Consider the following 21234-nt stretch of genomic DNA (forward strand, 5'->3'; position numbering starts at 1 on the left):
TGGGTATCTGGAGTTTTGGGATCACTGTCCATGATACCGCAGGGGCCCCTGCACCCACAGCCTACAGAAAGCTCTAGCTTGACATATGACCCACGGACTCAGGACTTTCCAGCCTCTGTAACTGTGTGAGCCATTTCCTTGAGATAAATCAATTTCTCTCTCTCTCTCTCTCTCTCTCTCTCTCTCTCTGAACAGCAAAGCTTTCTGAGGAGTAGGTAAGCCCATTAATAAAGTGGGCGATATGGTAACCTTTGCTAGAAGCAAGTGGTTGGCAAGCTATGGCCGTGAAACAGATCCAGTCAACAGCCTGGTCCTAGAAGTAAGCATGGTTTTTATATTTTCAAACAATTACATAAAAACCCAAAACCAGTCACCATGGAGTCAACTCTGACTCATGGTGGCCCCATGTGTGTCAGGGTAGAATTGTCCCTAGGGTTTTCAATGGCTGATTTTTTCAGAAGTACATCACCAGGTCTGTCTTCCAAGGTGCCTCTGGGTGGATTCAAAACTCCAAACTTATGGAAAGCAGCCGAGCATGTTAACCAGAGTACCCTTGATCTTGCCTCTTGGTCCACAAAGCCTAAATTATTCACTAACTTGCTTGTGATAGTTAAGGTTGTGTGTCAACCTGGCTGAACCATGATTCTAAGTGGTTTAAGCACATGATGTAGTCATCCTCCATGGTGAAATCTGATGTAATGTCATCACCTCCAAGACGAGATCTGCCTGCTTCCGATTATATATATATATATATATATATATATATATATATATATATATATGGACATCCTGGGAAAATTCTTTGGCTTTCTGCTGGATCTTAATCTTGCATCTAGCTCATCATCATCACTGGTTCCTAGATTTGAACCAGTGGCCTGCTGTATTGCCTGCTAATCTTGGGATTGGTGCCTTCACAGCCTGTGAGCCAACAACCTGCCATTCCACCTGCAGGCTTGGATTTGTCACCCTCTGAAACTAGCATCTGTGCTGAAAGAAGTGCAGCCAGAATGCTCCTTGGAAGCAAAAATGGCCAGACTTCGTCTCACCTACTTTGGTCATGTTGTCAGGAGGGACCAATCCCTGGAGAAGGATGTCACACTTGGTAAAGCGTTGTTGTTGTTGTTGTTGTTGTTGTTATGTGCTGTCGGGTAGGTCCCGACCCATAGCGACCCCTCCTTGGGTTTCCAAGGCGGTATCACTATGGAAGTAGATTGCCTGACCTTCCTTCCGAGGAGTGGCTGGTGGATTTGAACCGCCAGACTTCTGGTTAGCAGTCAAGTGGCTTAGGCACTCCACCAGAGCTCCCTGGTAAAGCATAGGGTTAATGAATGAGGGAAAGACCCTCAAGAAGATGGATTGACATGGTGGCTGCAGGGACAGGCTTAGGTATAGTAGGGATCGTGAGGCTGTGCAGGAGCAGGCAGTATTTCATTCTGTTGTACATAGGGTCTCCATGAATCGGAGATGACTTGATGGCCCATAACAACAACAACAACGATGATGATGATGACAACAACAACAATGAAACTAGCAGCCTGCTATGCTGCCTGCTTATCTTAGGCTCCTCAGCCCCTGCAGCTGTGTGAGTCAGGAGAAGCCTCTAGCTTGACATCTGACCCATGGACTTGGGACTTGCCAGCCTTCATAAGTATGTGAGCCATTTCCTTAAGATAAGTCAATCTCTCTCTCTTTCTCTCTCTCTCTCTCTCTGTCATATATATGTTACTGGTTTTGCTTCTCTAGAGAACCTAGTCTAAGACATGGCCCTTTAAGAAAAAGTTTGCAGACCTCTGAAATAAACTATATCATTTTACTGAAGAAGTCCTAGAGAGTGGAGGTGTGCCGGAGGTCAGAAGCCTTTCTGACTAAACTTAGGCTCTGGTATCCCTTCAGCTTCAGTTCACTGCTACACACCCTGCTTTGCTTTGCTAACTCCTACTTAGACATCAATCTCAGCTAAGTTCTCCCTTCCTCCAGGAAGCCCTCCCTGACCCCTAGAGACCAAATCAGGGGTTCTCCTCTGTGTCCCTATAATCTCACAGTGCCCTGTAGTCCCCATGTCATAGTACTTGATATATTCCACTTTCATGCCTACCACTCATTGGACTGCAGACACAACATTCCACCTGCATTGAGAAGCAGTATAATTTAGGGCATCATGTAGTCTGTTTGCCTGAGAAAGCACCAGCTTATGCCTATTGATGCATCATGAATATTAATGGTGTCTCCCGTCACTCTCAAGGGTGTCCAGCTGGGAGAGTAAATTATATTGCCTTCCTATGTCTGAATGATAGCTTGAGAGTACAGACTCTGGGTTCAAATCTCAGCTCTTCCATTTTCTAGTGGTGTGACACTAGGACAAATATTTAACCTGTCAGTGCCTTGATTTCCTCCTCTGTAAAATGGGGATAATAGTGCTTACCTCATAAGTTTGTTATAAGGATTCAGTGAGTTAATATACGTAAAACAAAAAATGACTCATAGCGACCCCTCCTTGGGTTTCTATCTAAAGCAGTATCTCTACGGAAGTAGATGGCCCAGTCTTCCTTCTGAGGAGTGGCTGGTGAGTTTGAACCTCCAGCCTTCTGGTTAGCAGTCAAATGCCTAAGGCACTATGCCACCAGAGCTCCTATACATGAAATAGTACCTGGAAAATGTCAAGTGTTCTATGTAAGGTGAGCTATGATTGTTGGTGATATTGAATCCTTGGGCCTAAGGCAACATCTTGAACACAGTATACAGTCAGTCATACACTATTATGGGCTGAACTGTATCTCTTCAAAAGATATGTTGAAGTCCTAACTCCTTGTACCTGTGAATATGACCTTCTTTGGAAACAGGGTCTCTGAAGATGTTATCAGTTAACATGAGGTCATATGGGGTAGGGTGAGGCCTAACCCCATCAAGTGGTGTCATAAAAGAGGAACATAGACACAGAGAGTTAGAAGAAGACTGGCCCTGTAACCAAGGGGACACAAGCCAAGGAATGCCAAGGACTGCCAGGAGCCATGAGACTCTAGGAGGGAGGCAGAGAACAGTTTTTCTCTCAGAGCTCACAGGAGGCGTCAACATGGCCGAAACCCTAATTTGGAATTTTAGCCTCCAGAACTGTGAGATAACACACTTGGTTCTTTAAAACCACCTACTTTGTGGTATTTTGTTACAGCAGCCCGAGGAAACGAAGACATCCTCAATGGCTGGCTGAACAACATCTGACTTCAACCCTGGTTTATCAGAGCTACTCAGGAGCAGTCAGTCAGAGCAGCCTAGCTGGTGGGCTTTGTACTCTGAGGGCTGCGGCTTGCTCCCTGGGCGTAACTGCAGAGTCTGTGAGCAGAAATCACTTCAGGGAAACCACTGCACGTCAGGAGCTGCTTATTCCATCCAGGAAGGAATGACCCTCCCCTGCACTATTTCAAGGAACCCTGGTGGTACACTGGTTAAAGCACTTGCCTGCTAACCGAAAGGTCGGTGGTTTGAACCCACTACCCATTCTGCAAGAGAAAGATGTGGCAATCTGCTTCCATAAGAACGGCCTTGGAAGCTCTGTGGGGTGGTTCTACTTTGTCCTACAGGGTCACTATGAGCTGGAATCAGCTTGACAGCAGTGAGGTTTTTGGTTTGCATTATTTAATCATCATGCCCTGAGCATCCAAATAAAACTTAGGTGTATAGCATAGTGGCTAAGGCACTTGACTGCTAACCAGAAGGCTGGCGGTTCAAACCCACCAGCCACTCCTCAGAAGGAAGATGGGGCAATCTACTTCCGTAGTGATATTGCCTCGGAAACCCAAGGAGGGGTCGCTATGAGTCGGGTCCGACTTGATGGCACATAACAACAACAACAAATTTTAAAAGTGATAATAAAATCAAGACAACAAACAGGCGTGCGTGAGATACAGCCTAGTGACAGGGCATGGCTGCTCTTCAGAGGCAGGGAATCTGCAGCCAAGGGGGGAGAAACAGTTTTCCCGAGACAGTGACCCCCCAACAGCAGTCATCCATAATGTCTTCACCCTTTCTACCACAGCTGTCTGCTAACCCAGCCCTGCACTCAATCCACCCACCTGTATAAGGATGGTGTCCTTCATCCTGTCGCTACGTGACCAACACCACCACCAGCTGCCATCAAGTCAATTTTGACTCACGGGGACCATGTGTTGCAAAGCAGAACTGTGCTGCGTCGGGTTTCAAAGCTGGACATTGCAGAAGCAGATCACCAGGTCTTGCTTCTGAGGCACCTCTGGGTGGGTGAGAGTTGTTAACTTTCGTTAGCAGTTGAGTGTTTAACTGTCTGCATCACCCTTAGGTGACGCTATGAAATCATGGATCTGATATACTTGTTATTTTGTTTTTCCTAATATCCTTTAAAAAATAAACACATAATTCTTCAGATAAAACCTCCACCTGTCTTTCAGTTTCTTGTACTGTGGCAGCTTGGCTGTTGCTAAGATGCTGGAAGTTATGCCACCAGTATTTCAAATACCAGCAGGATCACCCGTGGTGGAGAGTTTTCAGCAGAGCTTCCAGATCAAGACAAACTAGAAAGCAAGGGCTGGTCATCTACTTCTCAAAACAAGCCAATGAAAACCCTATGGAGCACAATAGTCTCTGAGACTTCGAGTCACTTACTTCGGATGTGTCATCAAGAGGGGTGATCACTGGAAAAGAACAACATGTTTGTAAAAGGGGAGGGCCAGCAGAGGTAGAAGAAGCTCCCTGTGAGATGGGCAGACACAGTGGCCCCAACAATAGACTCAAACATACCAATGACCGTGAAGACGGCACAGGACCAGGCAACGTTCTGCTCTGTCATACATGGAGTTGTCACGAGTTTGAGCCAATTCAAAGGCCACTGACAACAACAGTAACACTAAGATACAAACTGTTGGTGTGTGTACTACACTTTGGGAAACACAGGCTTGGACTCGCCTAACAATTAGTGGCTGAGCTGAGAGTCACACTCTCCTTTTATAACCTACCTAATGCTCTCTGGTGGTGTAGTGCCTAAGGCTAACCAGAAGGCTGGCGGCGCAAACCCACTCCTCGGAAGGAAGGTTGGGCATCTACTTCCGTAGTGATACTGCCTTAGAAACTCAAGGAGGGGTCATTATGAATCGGATCCAACTCAATGGCAGTGAGTGAATGCTCTCTTGGAACCTTCCTGGTGGAAGATGACAAGACACAGAACATCACAGCACATGGCACACTGGGAGCTGCAAGGAAGCTCAGAATAAGCTGGTTAACACTTCATGGGATCAGCTGGGAAACTGGGGGTGCAGAGATTGGCTCATGGCCACCTCATTCCTCGGGGGCAGAACTGGAGATAGAACCTACATCTTCTGACTCTAGATCTTACAGATGCAGGCATTCCACTGGAGTGAGAGTAGGGAGGAAAGATGGTAGTGATTTTTATGTTTCCTAAGCTTTCCACTGAGGAACTCTGGTGGCAAAGCATTAAATCATTTGGCTACTAACAAAAAAGTCAGCAGTTCGAATCCATCAGCTGCTCCTTGGTAGAAAGATGAGGCAGTTTGCTTTCATAACGATTTACACAGTTTTACTCTGTCCTGTAGGATCACTATAAGTCAGAATTGCCTCAGTGATTGTGGGTTTGGCTTTCTGGTTTTAAGCTTTTCATTAACAACAACAACAAAAAAAAAAGTCACAGGTGCATGTGACCCAAGCCGCAGGCTTTTCAATTGCCTCAGGTGCATGTGGAAACAGGACAATGAAAAAGAAGACAGAAGAAGAACTGACATATTTGAATTGTGGTTATGGCAAGAATATTGAATACACTGTGGACTGCCAAAGAACGAACAATCAGTCCTAGCAGAAATACAACCGGAACAATCCCTAGAAGCAAAGATGGTGAGACTTTGGCTTGCTTACCTCGGACATGTCATCCGGAAAGACCAATCACTGAAAAAGGACATCATGATTGGTAGAGAGCCAATGAAAGCAGGTGAACCCTCCAATGAGATGGATGACGGAACAGTCACATCAATGGACTCAAACATACGAATGACCATGGAGATGATGCACCATGGGGCGACGTTTCCATTCTGTTATATATAAGGTCGCCATGCATTGCAGCTCACTCCACGGTCCCGAACAACACTGGCTTTTCAATATAGCCAAAAATGGTTTCTACACCCAGCCACCCCCACACACACCCCCATCAGGAAAAAGCCCCTCTTTGATGCTGGCTTAAGATGATTCTAAAAAGCAGTAACTTCAGTAAGATAGACTGAGCTGCTAAAAATACTGTTTTGGTCTTGTTGTTCTTGTTGTTGTTGTTATATGCTGTCGAGTCGGACCCAACTCATAGCGCCCCCTTCTTGGGTTTCCAAGGCAGTATCATTACGGAAGTAGATTGTCCTATCTTCCTTCCGAGGAGTGGCTGGTGGGTTTGAACCGCCAGCCTTCTGGTTAACAATCAATGCCTTTAGGCACTACACTTAGTCTCTCTGATTTGCTGGGTTATTTTTATTTTTTAACATTTTATTGTGGTTTGGGTGAAAGTCTGTAGAACACATTTGTTTCCCATTCAACTACCGGGACACATTTTGTTTTGTGACATTGGTTGCAATCTCCTTAATATAACAGCACACTTCCCACTTCCTCGCTGGGTTTCCCACTTCCATTCAATCATCTTTCCATTGGATCATCTTTTCAGCCCACCTTCTGGGGTTTGTGTAGGGGCAAATGCTGCCCTTTGATCCTCCTGTTTTTATTTTCTCACTCATCCCTTTCAATGCAGCCTGTTTCTCATTGTTTTCTCTAGGTCTGGCCTTGGATGTTAGTTCTAATGCATCCATTTGCATAGAAGCAAGAGTCAGAAATGAACTTTTATTCCTACCCATCAAGGAAACAATAAATGAAGGCAACTTTTTAAAAAAATGTTAGAAATTTGTTTCAGCAAATTGAAAAGAGAAATACATATGTAGTGATTTCTCCTCAGGACGTGCAGACATAGTGGTGACAGGAACAGAATGTCTAAGTTCTCAAGGTCTCTGTGTGCAAAGTCTCTCTAAGGCAATTCTTCCCGTCAATTGCCCTTTTATTAGAAAGCTATTAACCGGACTCTCATCTTATTTATAGGTACCGTGTTATTGTAATGAAAATGAAACCTTGCTAGCTCCCTTCCCTCAATCCTTTCTCAGCCCAATTGATTTCCTGTAGTTACATGGGAACAATTTATATTTAAATCTTCACCCTAGTCAACAGAGCTTTAGCTCACCTGAATAGGGAGACAAATAATGACTGTTAGGCACAATAAAAAATACTCCAAAGAACTCCATGCAAACGCATCCAGCTCTCCATGTTTAATTGGCCAAGTTTTGATTTAAATTATGATTTTTGAAAAGTGGTTTAAATAAAACCTATACAGTGGCATTTTGTGAAAGAGGTAGGTGTGGTACAGGAGAGAGAGGGAAGGGGAGATAGAGACCCCCAGTCAGGGAAGGACAAGCAGGAACAGAGCTGGGGGTGGCAGAGAGTGGAGAGAGAACTGGGTTTTTCTCCAGACTTCATCAGATGGTACCCGGATCCTCTTTTCCTGCTGATGTGTCTTCACGGGCTTTGCCTCTCCCCAGGCACTGAGTTACAGTGAAGTTCATGGTCTTGTGTCCCCCACCCAGTCTCTAACCCCCAGCAGGTACTCTGTCTGTCATGGGTACCACTGTAGCACAACACCTAACTGTGCCTGGCACAGAGAAAGCATCAGATAAATGTAGCCAGTATTATTTAGCACCCACCACTCCTGTGTCAGTTTGTTGTACGGTGGGGGCTTGCATGGTGCTATGATGCTGGAGGCTATGCCACCAGTATTTCAAATGCCAGCAGGGCCACCCATGGGGGACAGGTTTCAGTGGAGCTTCCAGACTAAGACAGACTAGGAAGAAAGGCCTGGTGATCTACTTCTGAAAATTAGCCAATGAAAACCTTATGGATCACAATACAACATGTCCAACTCATTTGCTTTGGACATGTCATCAGGAGTGATCAATCGCTAGAGGAAGACTTCATATTTGGTGAGGGAGAGGGCCAGGAAGGCGAGGAGAACCTAGGTGGGATGGATTGGCACAATGGCTTCAAGGATGGCTTCTGAACATTTTCTCATGTCTAGACATTTTATTCTACAAAATTAGCTTAAGGGTTTTGTAAGTTTTCATTATATGGCTATGACAAAATACACTTAACCAAGCCCCTGTATCTTTGGTTGTTTGTCTCATTCCAATTTTTTGTTATGGTAAATAATACTTGACTGAACATCTTCAAGATCCTATTTTTGCATGTATGCTTGATGATTATCTCAGGAATATTTTAAAAGATTTTTTTTTTTAAAGGCATGTCTTGGTTTTGACATTCATTTATGTTTGCAGCAAAATAAGTGAGCTGAAAATACAACAAACTTCATTCAGGAGGATTCCTAGTACATTGTTATTATTTTTATTCTTGGCAGAGTCCCTGGGCATGCAAATAGTTAAGTGCTCGATTATTCACCAAATGGTGGGTGGTTCGAACCCTCGCAGAGGCACCTGAGAAGACAGGCCTACCAATCTGCTTCCGAAAAGTCACAGCCTTGAAAACACTCAGGGGCAGTTCTACGCTGCACACATGGGGTCACCATTAGTCCAAATGGCTTTGAAGCTCTTGAGTCAGGATGCTGGAGTCAGAATTCCCTGTTTGGGGACAAGTAGTGAGGTTCTTCACTTCTCGTTGCCTCAGTTTGTCTGACTATACAATGGAGATAATACCCACTTCATAGGATTGTTGTGAGGATTAAGCCGCTCAACACACATACAAAGAATTTATTAAGATTGTAATCAAGGGGTAGGACCAGAGCTCCAGTAATGTGTCTAAATACACCTTTCTAGCAGCAAACTATTCATGCATAGTTAAAACCCAATAGCATTATAGTCAGCTGGTGGTGCAGTGGTTAAGACATTTGGCTGCTAACCAAAAGGTCGGTGGTTTGAAGCCACTAGCCATCGTGTGGGAGAAAGATGAAGCCATTTGCTTTAATAAAGATTGACAGCCCTAGGAAACCCTATCGGGCATTTCTCCTCTATCCCAAAAGGTTGCTATGAGTTGAAATCGACTCCACCGCAGGGGGTTTAAATGCTTGCATCTCATTGACAATGGATGGATGGGACCAGCTAGTCTTTAAGAGCCTGGGGTTCTAAAAGCATGCATGGGAATCCAGTTAATAACCACACCCTCCTGTTTTCCAAGAATTACAAAGCCAATCTTACACCACATAGAAAATGACACAAAGAAACCGTGACCACACTGTTGCCAAATTAAAGTGTGTACTCTTACTCAAGAGGGTCCCCCCACTCACACTCACACTCACAATGGCTGAGAGTCGGAAACACAAAACAACAATCCCACAAACCACCTGATGGCATTAAACAGTATAAAATTCAGGTATGGTATGAAAAAGGCTGTTCATGTACCAGACGACTGCATTAGACCATTTCCCCAAAAATACTGTTCATGTAAGGAGCTCTGGTGGCATAGTGCCTAAGGCATTTGACTGCTAACCAGAAGGCTGGTGGTTCACACCCACCAGCCACTCCTCAGAAGGAAGGTTGGGCAATCTATCCATTGTGATACTGCCTGGGAAACCCAAGGAGGGGTTGCTATGAGTCAGATCCAACTTGACGGCAGGAAGTCTGCTTTGGTTTTTGGGACTGTTCATGTGGCCAAAATCAGAAGTTACGAAAAAAAACTTTTCTTTGGAGCTCTGTGGACTATGATAATTCTGGGACCAAAAAAGGCCAATTTTCTTTTAAAAAACGAATCTTGAGCTAAGTTGACTTTGGGATCCATCTTCCCTTCTCAACTCAGTACCCATTCATATCACAGGAATTGTCTAAAGACCCCCGTGGGGTCAAATCCCTGCTCCCTGCTTTCTAGGTGTGACTTCAGGTAAGTTCTTAAGCTGTGTGGCCTCAGTTTCTTTATCTGTGAAGTAGGGATGGTCGTGTTGTTACTGTTGCTTCGAGCTGGTTCTGACTCATGGTGGACCTCATGTGTACAGAGCAGAACTGCTCCATAAGTTGTTGTTAGACACATACAGCAAAACAACTCAGCAATTTGTGCTTACACAGTTCAGTGATGCTGACTACAATCTTTATGTTGTATAGCCATCATTCCCTCCTTTTTGAATTATTCCTCATCATTAACATAAACTCACTGCCCACCTCCCACTCCCGCAGCTTCCTATCTACTCCTTTTGAGTTGTCAATTTGATTCCATATAGATGGTTCTTTAAAAAAGCACAGTGTTCAAGGAAGACATTGTTTACCAATTAAGCTAAGCTGTTGGCTGGCTCCCCATCACTCATCTGTCAGTGTGTTGCACTGTGATGGCTTGCATATTGCTGTGAAGCTGGAAGCTATCTCAGTGGTATATCAAATACCAGCAGGGTCATTCATGATGGAGAGGTTGCAGCAGAGCCTCTAAACTAAGGAAAGACTGGGAGAAGCACAGGGCCATCCATTTCTGGAAAAAAAAAAACTGGCCACCTTATGAATGGCCGTGAAACACTGTCTGCCACAACGCAGGAAGATGGGTCCCTGAGGTTGGAAGACATTCAAAATATGACCGGGGAAGAGCTGCATCCTCAAAGTAGAGTCAGCCCTAATGACGTGGATGGAGAAAAGCTTTCTGGGCCTTCATTTGCTGGCAGGGCACAACTCAAAATGGGAAGAAGCAGTTGCAAACATGCATACTTTCACCATACTTATTCAACCTGTATGCTAACTTGATAATCCACAAAGCCAGACTATATGAAGAAGAACATAGCATCCCAATTGGAGGAAGACTCATTAACAACCTAAGATATGCAGATGACACTACCTTGCTTGCTGAAAGTGAAGATGACTCGCAGCACTTACTGATGAAGATCAAAGACTCCAGCTTTCAGTATGGATTATACCTAAACATAAAGAAACAAAAATCCCCACATCTGGACCAGTAAGCAACATCATGATAAATGGAGAAAAGACTGAAGTTGTTAAGGATTTCATTTTATTTGGCTCTACAATCAACACCATGGAAGCAGCAGTCAAGAAATCAGATCATATATTGCACTGGGCAAACCTGCTGCAATACCTCTTTAAAGTCTTAAAGAGCAAAGATGTCATTTCGAAAACTAAGCTGTGGCTGATCCAAGTCAAAGTATTTTCAATAGCCTTGTATGTATGTGAAAGCTGGACAATGAGTCCAAAGAAGAACTGACACATTTGAATTGTGATGTTGGAGAAGAATACTGAAAACACCACAGACTGTTTGGAAGAACAAACAAATTTGTCTTAGAAGAAGTACAACCAGAATGCTCCTCAGAAATAAGAATGTCCAGACTTCAACTCACCTACTTTGCTTATGTTGTCAGAAGGGACCAGTCCCTGGAGAAGGAGATCATGCTTGGTAAAGCAGAGGGTCAGCAAAAAAGGGGAAGACCCTCAATGAGATGGATTGATACCATGGGTATGATGATGGGCTCAAGCATCGCAAGGATTGTGAGGAGGCCTAGGACTGGCAGTGTTTCATTCTGTTGTAAACAGAGTGACTATGAGTCAGAGCTGACTTGATAGCACCTAACAACAACAACACTGTTTAGTTTAAAGAAGACTCAACAGGATATTTCTGGTTTAAAGTCTTAGGTTTAAAGATTGTCTCAGGGCAATAGTTTTGGGGGTTCACCCAGCTCCAGTGGTTCCAGAAAGTCTAGATTCCATGAGAATTTGAAACTCTGTTCCATATTTTTCCCTCTTTTGGTCAGTATTCTTCTAAAGAATCTTTGATCAAAATGTTCAGTAATGGTAGCTGGTCACCGTCCAGTCCTTCTGGTCTCATAGTGAAGGAGGCAGCTGTTCTTGGAGGTAATTAGCCACACATCCTATTTCCTCCTCCTATTCCTGACTCTCCTTCTTCTTTTGCACCAGGCAAATAGAGTCCAACTATGGTGCCTTGGATAGCGCTTGCAAACTGTGAAGACCCCAGGCCACTACACAAAGAGCTAGGAAGTAGAACGGAACACCAGAAAATGATATTAGGACAACTGGGATCTCCCATGTGATGGCTGAACCTCCAAACCAAGAAACCATATCCCAAGAGGTGTTTGGTTATACATAAGTAGCCTCAGCAGCAATTCTTCTTTGTTGTTGTTGTAAAAATATATATCACTCAACATTTTCCAATTCAACTTTTTCAGGTGCATAATTTCATGTCATGAATTACACCAATCAGATGTGCAATTATTGCCCTTAATTAATGCAACTTTTCCATCAACATAAACTAAAGCTCCATGTATCATACATAGGCAATTAACTCCCCTTACTCCCTCCCTTCTGCCCCTGGTAACTACCAATAAACTCTATACATTTGCCTGTTCTTTTGGGAAGCAGATTGCCAGCCCCTGTCTTCCTAGGCACCTCTGGATGGGTTTGAAACACCAACCTTTCAGCTAGTAATTAAGCACATAACCATTTGCACCACTCAGGGCCTCCTGGGATGGTTACAGCATCTACTAAATGGGACGGCTGGAGGAAAAATGAGATAATGCAAGTAAAGTATTTAGCACAGTGTGTGGTACATAGTGAGTCCTCAATAAATGTTAGTCATTATCATTAATCATTATTACTGCTGTGCTGTTTAGGATTTGTAACATTTACTTAGGGCCTTGGATGAGCATTTAGTCAGTAGCCATTGGTTTGATCACCCAAATGAGAAGAAGGCAAGGTATAAAACACATGGATGGTGAAATGATAGCCCAGAAGTGCTGGTCACTCCCATGGGCCCTGCTGACTTCCCCACCCAACTCCGGAGCCCTAGGCTCTACTGCCAGCACTTTGAGTACCTGGCAATGTCCAGAAAGGTTGCTGCCTTACTAATGAGTCTGCGGCACTTACACAAGAGAAGGGCCACATGCCTTGGAAGCTGAAATCTACCCAATTCTCGTATAAATTGCTACAGAGAAACATAAGGAAAACCAACCAATTCAACATACAAATCCTGAAAACAACAAAACCCCAAAAGGCTCCACTAAGCAGCTTACTGCCCATTGTTGTCAATCCTGGTCCACAAGTCTTAAAGTCTTAGATAAGGAACACACAGAAAGTGACATATATAGGTCTAGCACCAAAATCAGGTTTCCCATCCTTTGTTATAGCAATGATCAACCAACTAGCAGGTCTCACCTAGATGAGCAAGGAAATGCAACCGTATGCTCCTAGAGCGTGGCTGTCCCTGGTCTGTCATCTGGGGACTCAGCCAAGCCCTGGCCACGGCCAGAGAGGTTAAGCAGCTGTCCACTGACTTTTAGAAAAAGTTGGGTCAATTCCATGAATCTCTATGTGGAACTGTTTTGAATGACTTTCTGGGGCCATCAGAAAACAGCGTCTGCCTGGGACATCCTCAAATAGCACAAGAGTGAAGAACGTGGCTGCAAACGGGAAGCCTGGCAGTTTACGTCCACCCAGTGGCCCTGCGAGAAAGATCTGAAAATCTGCTTTCATAAAGGCTACAACCAAGAAAAAGCTACGGGGAAGTCCTGCTTTGTCACATGGGGTTGCTATGAGTTGGAATCTACTCAACAGTATCCAACAACAAAATGGCACGAAACAATGCACGTCTGGGGGAGTATGGGCAGAGAGCAGCAGTTCGGCACCAACAGCACCAGGGGTTGTTACTCTGACCTAACTTGTTCCAAATGGAAGTCCAGGTACACTCTCTCACACAAATCTCCAATCAGCTCAACCACAATAGTGATGTCTAACAGCATTTGTTTAGTGCTACCATATGCCAGACGCTCCAGAGAGACTAGTGCATGGAATCCTACAAGGAGGTATTCATCTACATGATAAAAGTGGAGCTCAGCTAGACCAAGAGACTTGCCTGAAGTCACACAGCTATTAAGTGTTTGAATTCCTGGTTCCCAACCCATACATTATGCCTTAATGGTTACCATTTAAAAATGGAAAAAGGTGTTCAAAATTTATCACCAGGTAATAAATCACAGCTTAATTTTTCTCAATAAAAAGCAACTCTAAGTAACTTGAGATGAGCATATGTATTAAAAGTCATAAAATAAGTTTGGGTTTCTCATACCAAGTCACCTAATTTGCTTATACAGTATATAAATATCAAGGGATAGACAAGCAGAATTCTGAGCCAAATTGAATAAAAAGTGTACAGTAACATCACACCTCAGCCCTCTCAGGAGGCTATATATTAAGACTTCTTTGGGTCCACACCTAATGCTTCTAGAGCAGTAAGACAGATGAGGTTTTGCAGATTTATTTCAGCATAAATTATTGCTAACCATCTGGATGGATAAGATAACCAAATAGCCATAAAATCTTGGCATCCTCTACACAAGCAAGATTGCTTGGGAGCTGAGAGGGGGGATGTCCATACAGAGTTTGTTGGAGGTATTCCAAAGCGATCACAGAGTTTACTAAAATTTTGACTTACTCTTGCACTTTAATCATAATAAATATGTGCAGTGTGGGGGATTACAGGCAGTCTTTGGGGAGAAGAGGTTACATAGAGAATAATTCCTTACAGCTGTGGAGCACCTTGACTTTATAGAAAATAAGTGTCTGGCTTTTCTTTGGAGCTTTCTGATAGCCCTTGGAGCAAGGGAGTGTCAGGATCTATCATGCTCTTTTCACTGAAAACTGGGCTCAGAGAGCTAGTAGGCTTAGTAGCTCTGCTAGTCAAGACCAATGCTCTTTTCATTACCCCCTGTTGAGGTATTTGCCCATCTGTATGTCATCCACTACCCATCCATCCATCTATCCATCCACTGACCCACTCACTCACCAACCCATCCAGCTACCTATTTGTATGCCATCCTTTACCTATCTACCCATCCATCCGTCTCTATGTTATCCACTACCCAGCCACCCATCTGCCATCCATCCACCCACCCATCCATCTATCCACAAGTCATCTATTACCCATTCATCATCTATCTATCCATTCACTCACCCAGCCACCTATCTGTATGTCATCCTCTATCCATCCATCTATGCTTCACCCACTGTCTACTGACCCAGGCACCAATCCACTCACTCACCCATCCATGTATCCACACGTTTATCCATCTACCTGTATGTCATCCACTACCCATCCACTCATCTTCCAGCTACACTTCCACCCACTCCTCCATATATCTATATATTATCCACATTTCCTATCAAATCCCATTTACACTGGCAGTCCTTCAAGAAAGGAAGGAGAGGCCACCCCTTGGGGAAAAGCCATGCCCACGTGTCTGGGTGCAGTCTTGCAGATGTCCTTCCCTGTTAATAATCCACCAACTTGGGGATTTGAAGTGTGCCCTCCTCCTGGTTCCACTGTGTCTCCTTGTTCCCCCTTCATTTCCACTACTGACTACTTTCCTCCTGGGAGTGTGCACTTAGAGTTAAGTACTGACCACTATGGGAACTTTTTTTTTTTAATTTTTTTTTCACCTCTCTGCCCTTCTGCTAATCCACTTGACTGGTAGGACACCAGGCCTCTCCAGCTTGGGTTACTTGATTAACAAATATTAGGATGGTGAAAGGCTACTAGAACTAAATCCAGAAGTGAATCTCCAATAGTAATGGATATCCATAGATGTGAATGTATGCATTCACTCTCACATTCATTCATTTACTAATTAATTCCTTCATTCACTCAACAAATAGCTATTAACATCTACTAAATGCCCAGCAATGTACCCAAGGGATATAACTGTGAACAAGACTCAAATATCAAATACAAATGTTCAAACAATGATTTTTTAAAAATTTCTCTTGGAGCTGACAGTCTACTCTGCCCTTGGCAAGTCAAAGAGCAAAACACCAACAACCAAACACAGTCCTCAAGTCGGATCTGACTCATAACGGCCCCTCCTTTGGTTTCCGAGGTGGTATCGTACAGAAGTAGATTGCCCAATCTTCCTTCCGAGGAGTGGCTGGTGGGTTTGAACCGTCAGCCTTCTGGTTAGCAGTCACATGCCTTAGGCACCATGCCACCAGAGCTCCTAAGTCAAGGACAGACCTCATCAATATTATAAGCTCTGGGGTAGTTGGCAAGGGAATCTCATAACAGCTTACTAGAATTGGCTGAGGAAAATCAGTCTACGTCACATGTCCAGAATGCCCGACACTTTGTTTTCTGTACTGCATTCTACTACTACCTAATATTTTCTTATGTTTGGTATCTCCTGTCTCCCCATAACTAGAATGAACCTCCCTTGCAAACAAGGTCCAACTGGCCTTACTCACTGCTACATCCCCAGTGCCTTGCACAAAACCTGGCACAAAGTTGTTATTGTTGTTATGTGCCGTCGAGTCGGACCTGACTCATAGCGACCCCTCCTTGGGTTTCCGAGGCAGTATCACTACGGAAGTAGATTGCCCAATCTTCCTTCCGAGGAGTGGCTGGTGGGTTTGAACCACCAGCCTTCTGGTTAGCAGTCAAGTGCCTTGGCCACTACGCTACCAGAGCTCCTTGGCACAAAGTGGGAGCCCAGTAAATGCTTGGTGAGTGAATGACTGTTGAACGAGCTTTGAGTCATTTAAGTGAAAATGTGTCAGTCAATGTGGTTATACTGCCATAAGGCTGTCCAGCAGATAAACCTGATTTCTGGGGCAGTAAGGAACAAACAGTAAGAAAAACAATAAAACCAAAGGGTCATGGGGAAGGTCTCCTCAATGGTGTCACGAGGGTTGCTGTCACTCAGTGTGGAAACTCACGGTGTGACCTCTGCCGTGCACCTCCTCCTGTACCAGCCCATACAGAATCCTTAGTCATGTTTATCAGCAATTTCAATCATAGAATACGTGATAAACGTTGTTGTAAATTGCTTAAATGCAATGTTTCTTAGGTCATGTATACACTGACAACAAAACTGTTTTGTGAAATCTTTGTGCATTGGATTGCAACATTATCAGGTACAGTATTAATAACTGAGAGGAAGACGTTTCTCTCCTTTTCCTTTAATACTTCACCTTAAAAAGTTATTGATAATAGGTTCACAAATACTAATCCCCACAATATTGTAGCTAAAAAACCAGAAAATGTGACAAAATCCCCAACCATAAAAACACCAGCAGCGATGAAAACAACAGTGTGTGCTTTGGTGCGTTCAGATGAAACCACGTGATTCGAAGTGTCATTGTAATAGGCTAATAATGAGAGCTCTGACTGGAGTACATTAGAATGTTAGCCTTGCAGGTATAATGATACATGTAAGCTGGGCTTATGAAAAATGTTTCTGTTGTTATAACCCACAGGGATGTTTTTATAAAAAATAATACATTTCTGCTGAAACGCTGCACAAAAATGTCACAGGCAGTCACTTCCTCGACAGTGTCACCGGTGCGGTCTGCGCCCCACACCCTTCAGTTATGTTACTGGGCCTCCTCCCCTGCAGTCAATCTGCCTTTGGATAGGAGCCGGTTAGGTGTGATGAGCCAGTGATGGTTCTAGCAGCCCCGTTAGTCATAAATGAAGATATTCCACGGGGTGGGGCTCTGTTGAATTTTTTCTGTGCTTAGTTGTGAATTATTCACGTGTAGCTTTCAAAAAATCAAAGAAAGGCGCAACTCTCCTTCTGGCAAGGGTCAGTGCTGGCTGCTCTGAATACCAGGGATCTGTTGCCAGGCCATGGCCAAGCCATGAATCCCACTCTGCGTGCATGAAGGCCTAGCCTCGCCAGCCATCCACTGAGGGCCCAGTGGCAAACAGCTTTGCTTTGAGAGGGCATTGGTGGTTCAGTGGTAGAATTCTCGCCTTCCATGTGGGAGACCTGGGTTCAATTCCCGGCTAATGCACCTCAAGCACAGCCTCTACTCGTCCGTCAGCAAAGGCTGGGGAGCTGCTATGATGCAGAAAAGGTTTCAGCAAGGTTTCTAGACTAAGATGGACTAGGAAGAAAGGCCTGGCAATCTACTTTGGAAAAAATCAGCCAATGAAAACCCTATGAATTTCAAAGGTCTGATTGGCAACCAATCATGAGGATGGTGCAGGACCAGGCAGCGTTGCCTTCTGTTGTGCATGGGTTCACCACAAGTCGGGGGCCACTGACAGCTAACAACAACAACTCATTCCCAAACTCTCCTCCCCAAACCAAGCACAGGGCAGAGGTCAATCTCCAGAAGCTCCACTCAAAGGGAACTGTGGCTTGACGGGAAAAAGTGAGCAATGTGGCTTCTTTAGGGCCCAAGTTGATGCTATTCCTTAGTGGGATTAAACAGTAACATCATTACCATTACTCTTCCCTTGCCTCTCTCAGTTGTCGTTGTTGTTGTTGTTAGTGGTCGTCGAGTCATCTCCGACTCACAGTGACCCCAATGTACAACAGAACAAAACACTGCCCAGTCTTGTGCCAGCCTCACAATCCTTGCTAAACCTGACCCCATCACTGCAGCCGCTGTGTCAATCCATCTCATTGAGGGCCTTCCCCCTTTTCACTGACACTCTACTTTACCAAGCATGATATCCTTCTGCAGGGAATGGTTCCTTCTTACAACATGACCAAAGTAGGTGAGACGAAGTCTGGCCATTCTCGCTTCCAAGGAGCATTCCGGCTGCACTGCTTCCAGGACAGATTCATTAGTTCATTTAGCAGTCCACGGTACTTTCAGTATTCTTCACCAACACTACAACTCAAAAGCATCAACTCTTCTTTGGTCTTCCTTATTCCCAGTTGTTGTTGTTGTTATGTGCTGTCGAGTCAAACCCGACTCATAGCGACCCCTCCTTGGGTTTCCGAGGCAGTATCACTATGGAAGTAGGATTGCCCAACCTTCCTTCCGAGGAGTGGCTGGTGGGTTTGAACCGCCAGCCGTCTGGTTAGCAGGCAAGTGTCTTAGCCACTATGCTACCAGAGCTCCCTTGTAGCTAAATAGTGGAGAAGATAATTTGGGGCTCCAAAGCCTTCACTGCTGATTCCATCTCATGGAGATGGCATCAGCTTGAGAAGTTGGGATTATCTGGGTTAGAATCTTGACTCTCATTTACTAGTTGGGTGGCCTTGGACTGAATGTCTCTCAATTTCCGTTTCCTCATCCTCAAGATGAAGATAGGGTCTCTAGGTGGTGCAAAGAGTTTGCACTCGACTACTAAACTGAAGGTTGGCAGGTTCCAACTTACCCACTGGTCTCCAGAAGAAAGGCCTGGAGATCTGCTACTGTAATAATTACAGCCAAGAAAACCCTATGGGGCAGTTCTACTCTGTAATACATGGGGTCACCATGAGTTGGAATCATCTCAACAGAAAATAAGTACAAGATGAAAACAATAATGTCCACCCTCAGGTTGACTGGTGTCCTTTCCTTCTCATTTATTCAATCAACCAACAGTTTCTCAGTACCTACTATGTCCCAGGCACTCTGCTAGCGGTAGTCTTTATCTGAAGAATCTCAAACTCAAAACCAAACTTACTGCCATCAAATCAATTCTGGCTCATAGTGAATGTGGTAGTTAAGGTTTTATGTCAACTTGGCTGGGCCTGGTTGAGTGGCTGGGCAGCCGGATGTAGTATTCCCCATGATGAGACTGGTAATCACCTCCATGGTGTAATTTACTGGAGCAACTGAGTAGCTACCTTAGGGATGAGGTCTGCTCCCAGTGTATAAGTAGCACTGAGAAAGGTCTCTGCAGCTTTCTGCCACACTTGGACCCTGCATGTAGCCAAGTCTTCATTCAGCAGCCTGCCATGTTTTCTGATGATCTTGGGACTGTCTCTGGATTTGAACTAGTGGCCTGCCATGTTATTTGGTAATCTTGGGACTATGCCATTTCATTGGTCAATCTTGAGTTTGTCAGCCTCAGCAGCCAGAAGCTGCCTGAGTTAAGAGAAGCCTCCAGCTTTAGTGGACTGAAAGCAAGAGGCAGAGCTGAAGCCCAAGGTCAAGGGGCTTTTACCCAGCCCCTAGAGCTGGCACTTTGAACTCAGACTTCTAGCCTCCTAAACTGTAAAAGAATAAATCCGTTTGTTTAAGCCATCCCACTTGTATTTTGTTAGAGCAGTACTGTTGTTGTTGTTGTTATGTGCCGTCGAGTTGGCCCCGACTCATAGCGACCCCTCCTTGGGTTTCCGTGGCAGTATCACTACGGAAGTAGGATTGCCCAACCTTCCTTCCGTGCAGTACTAGGTAACCAAAAGAGACCCCCACTGGGTTTTCGAGACCATAAATCTTTATGGAAGCAGACTGCCTCATCTTTCTTACATGGAACAGCTGGTGGATTCAAACCACCCACCTTTTGGTTGGCAGCCAAATGCCTTAACTGCTATACTACCAGAGCTGCTTCTGGAAAATCTCAAAAACAAACCAAACCAAATGCACTGCCATTAAGTTGGATCTGAACTCATAGCAACCCCCATTGGGTTTCTGAGGCAGTAAATCTTTACAGAATTAGATTCCCCCATCTTCCTTCGTAGAGTGGCTGGAAGGTTTGAACCACCAACCTCCTGGTTAGCAGTCAAATGACTTAGGCACTATGCCACCAGAGCTCCTTGGAGACTCTCAGAGGAATAAAAATAGACTTGAGATTGAGTGAGCTCAAGCAAGTTATTTCACCTCCCTCAGCCCGTTTCCCAAACGGTGAAATGCAGCCAATGCCTGTCTACCTCTCAGAACTGCTTTGAGTATTTAATGATAAAATGCGGCAGACTGCCTGATAGTTGAGAGACGCTCAATTAATGTTTATTGCATCTCTCAGAAAGTAGAAAATGCAGTTTGTTCCTCTTCATGCCCAAAGCAAAATAAAAACCTTCTCTCTTCCATCCCTTGGCACCTCTAACATTTAGCATGAAGGAATGGCGTATTTTGTTATGCAGTATTACTGTAGCTCTCAGAGTCGTTATGAGTCAGAATCAAGTTGATGGCAATGAGTAAAGGGATTATTGTAGCTGTAGAGAACTGATACAGTACTTGAATTAAGTAATTCTTCAAATGTCTCTCAACAGCCTATTCATTTACTGTTTTTTGTTCTTTTCATTTAACAAACCGTGCCTCAGTTTTCTCATCTGTGAAATGGATTTGTTGTGAGGATTAAATGAATTAACACATGTGAAACACCTAAAACAGGATCTAGCACATAATAAGTGCTGGGTAGCTGATAATCAACTATCGTCATAAATGCCCTCTCTCAGGTTAGGGTGGTCTGAGAAAGCCAGGTCCCCGTTCCCTTGGAGGTTATGTTCCAGAGGTGGCGAGA

General features: G+C 44.4%; 1 protein-coding gene and 1 non-coding gene across 2 annotated transcripts in view; one reads left to right on the forward strand and one right to left on the reverse strand.

The window, feature by feature from the left end:
* The window catches only part of CHST11 (carbohydrate sulfotransferase 11), a 432318-nt gene that overhangs the window by 89104 nt on the left and 321980 nt on the right, over positions 1–21234 (reverse strand). The gene's annotated exons all lie outside the window — the stretch shown is intronic.
* TRNAG-UCC lies at positions 17773–17843 on the forward strand. Its single transcript has one exon. It is a non-coding gene; the product is annotated as a tRNA-Gly (tRNA).

Source organism: Orycteropus afer, unplaced genomic scaffold (assembly GCF_000298275.1).
Source record: "Orycteropus afer afer isolate SDZICR_OR568_19922 unplaced genomic scaffold, OryAfe1.0 scaffold00209, whole genome shotgun sequence".
NCBI classification, from domain to species: domain Eukaryota; kingdom Metazoa; phylum Chordata; class Mammalia; order Tubulidentata; family Orycteropodidae; genus Orycteropus; species Orycteropus afer.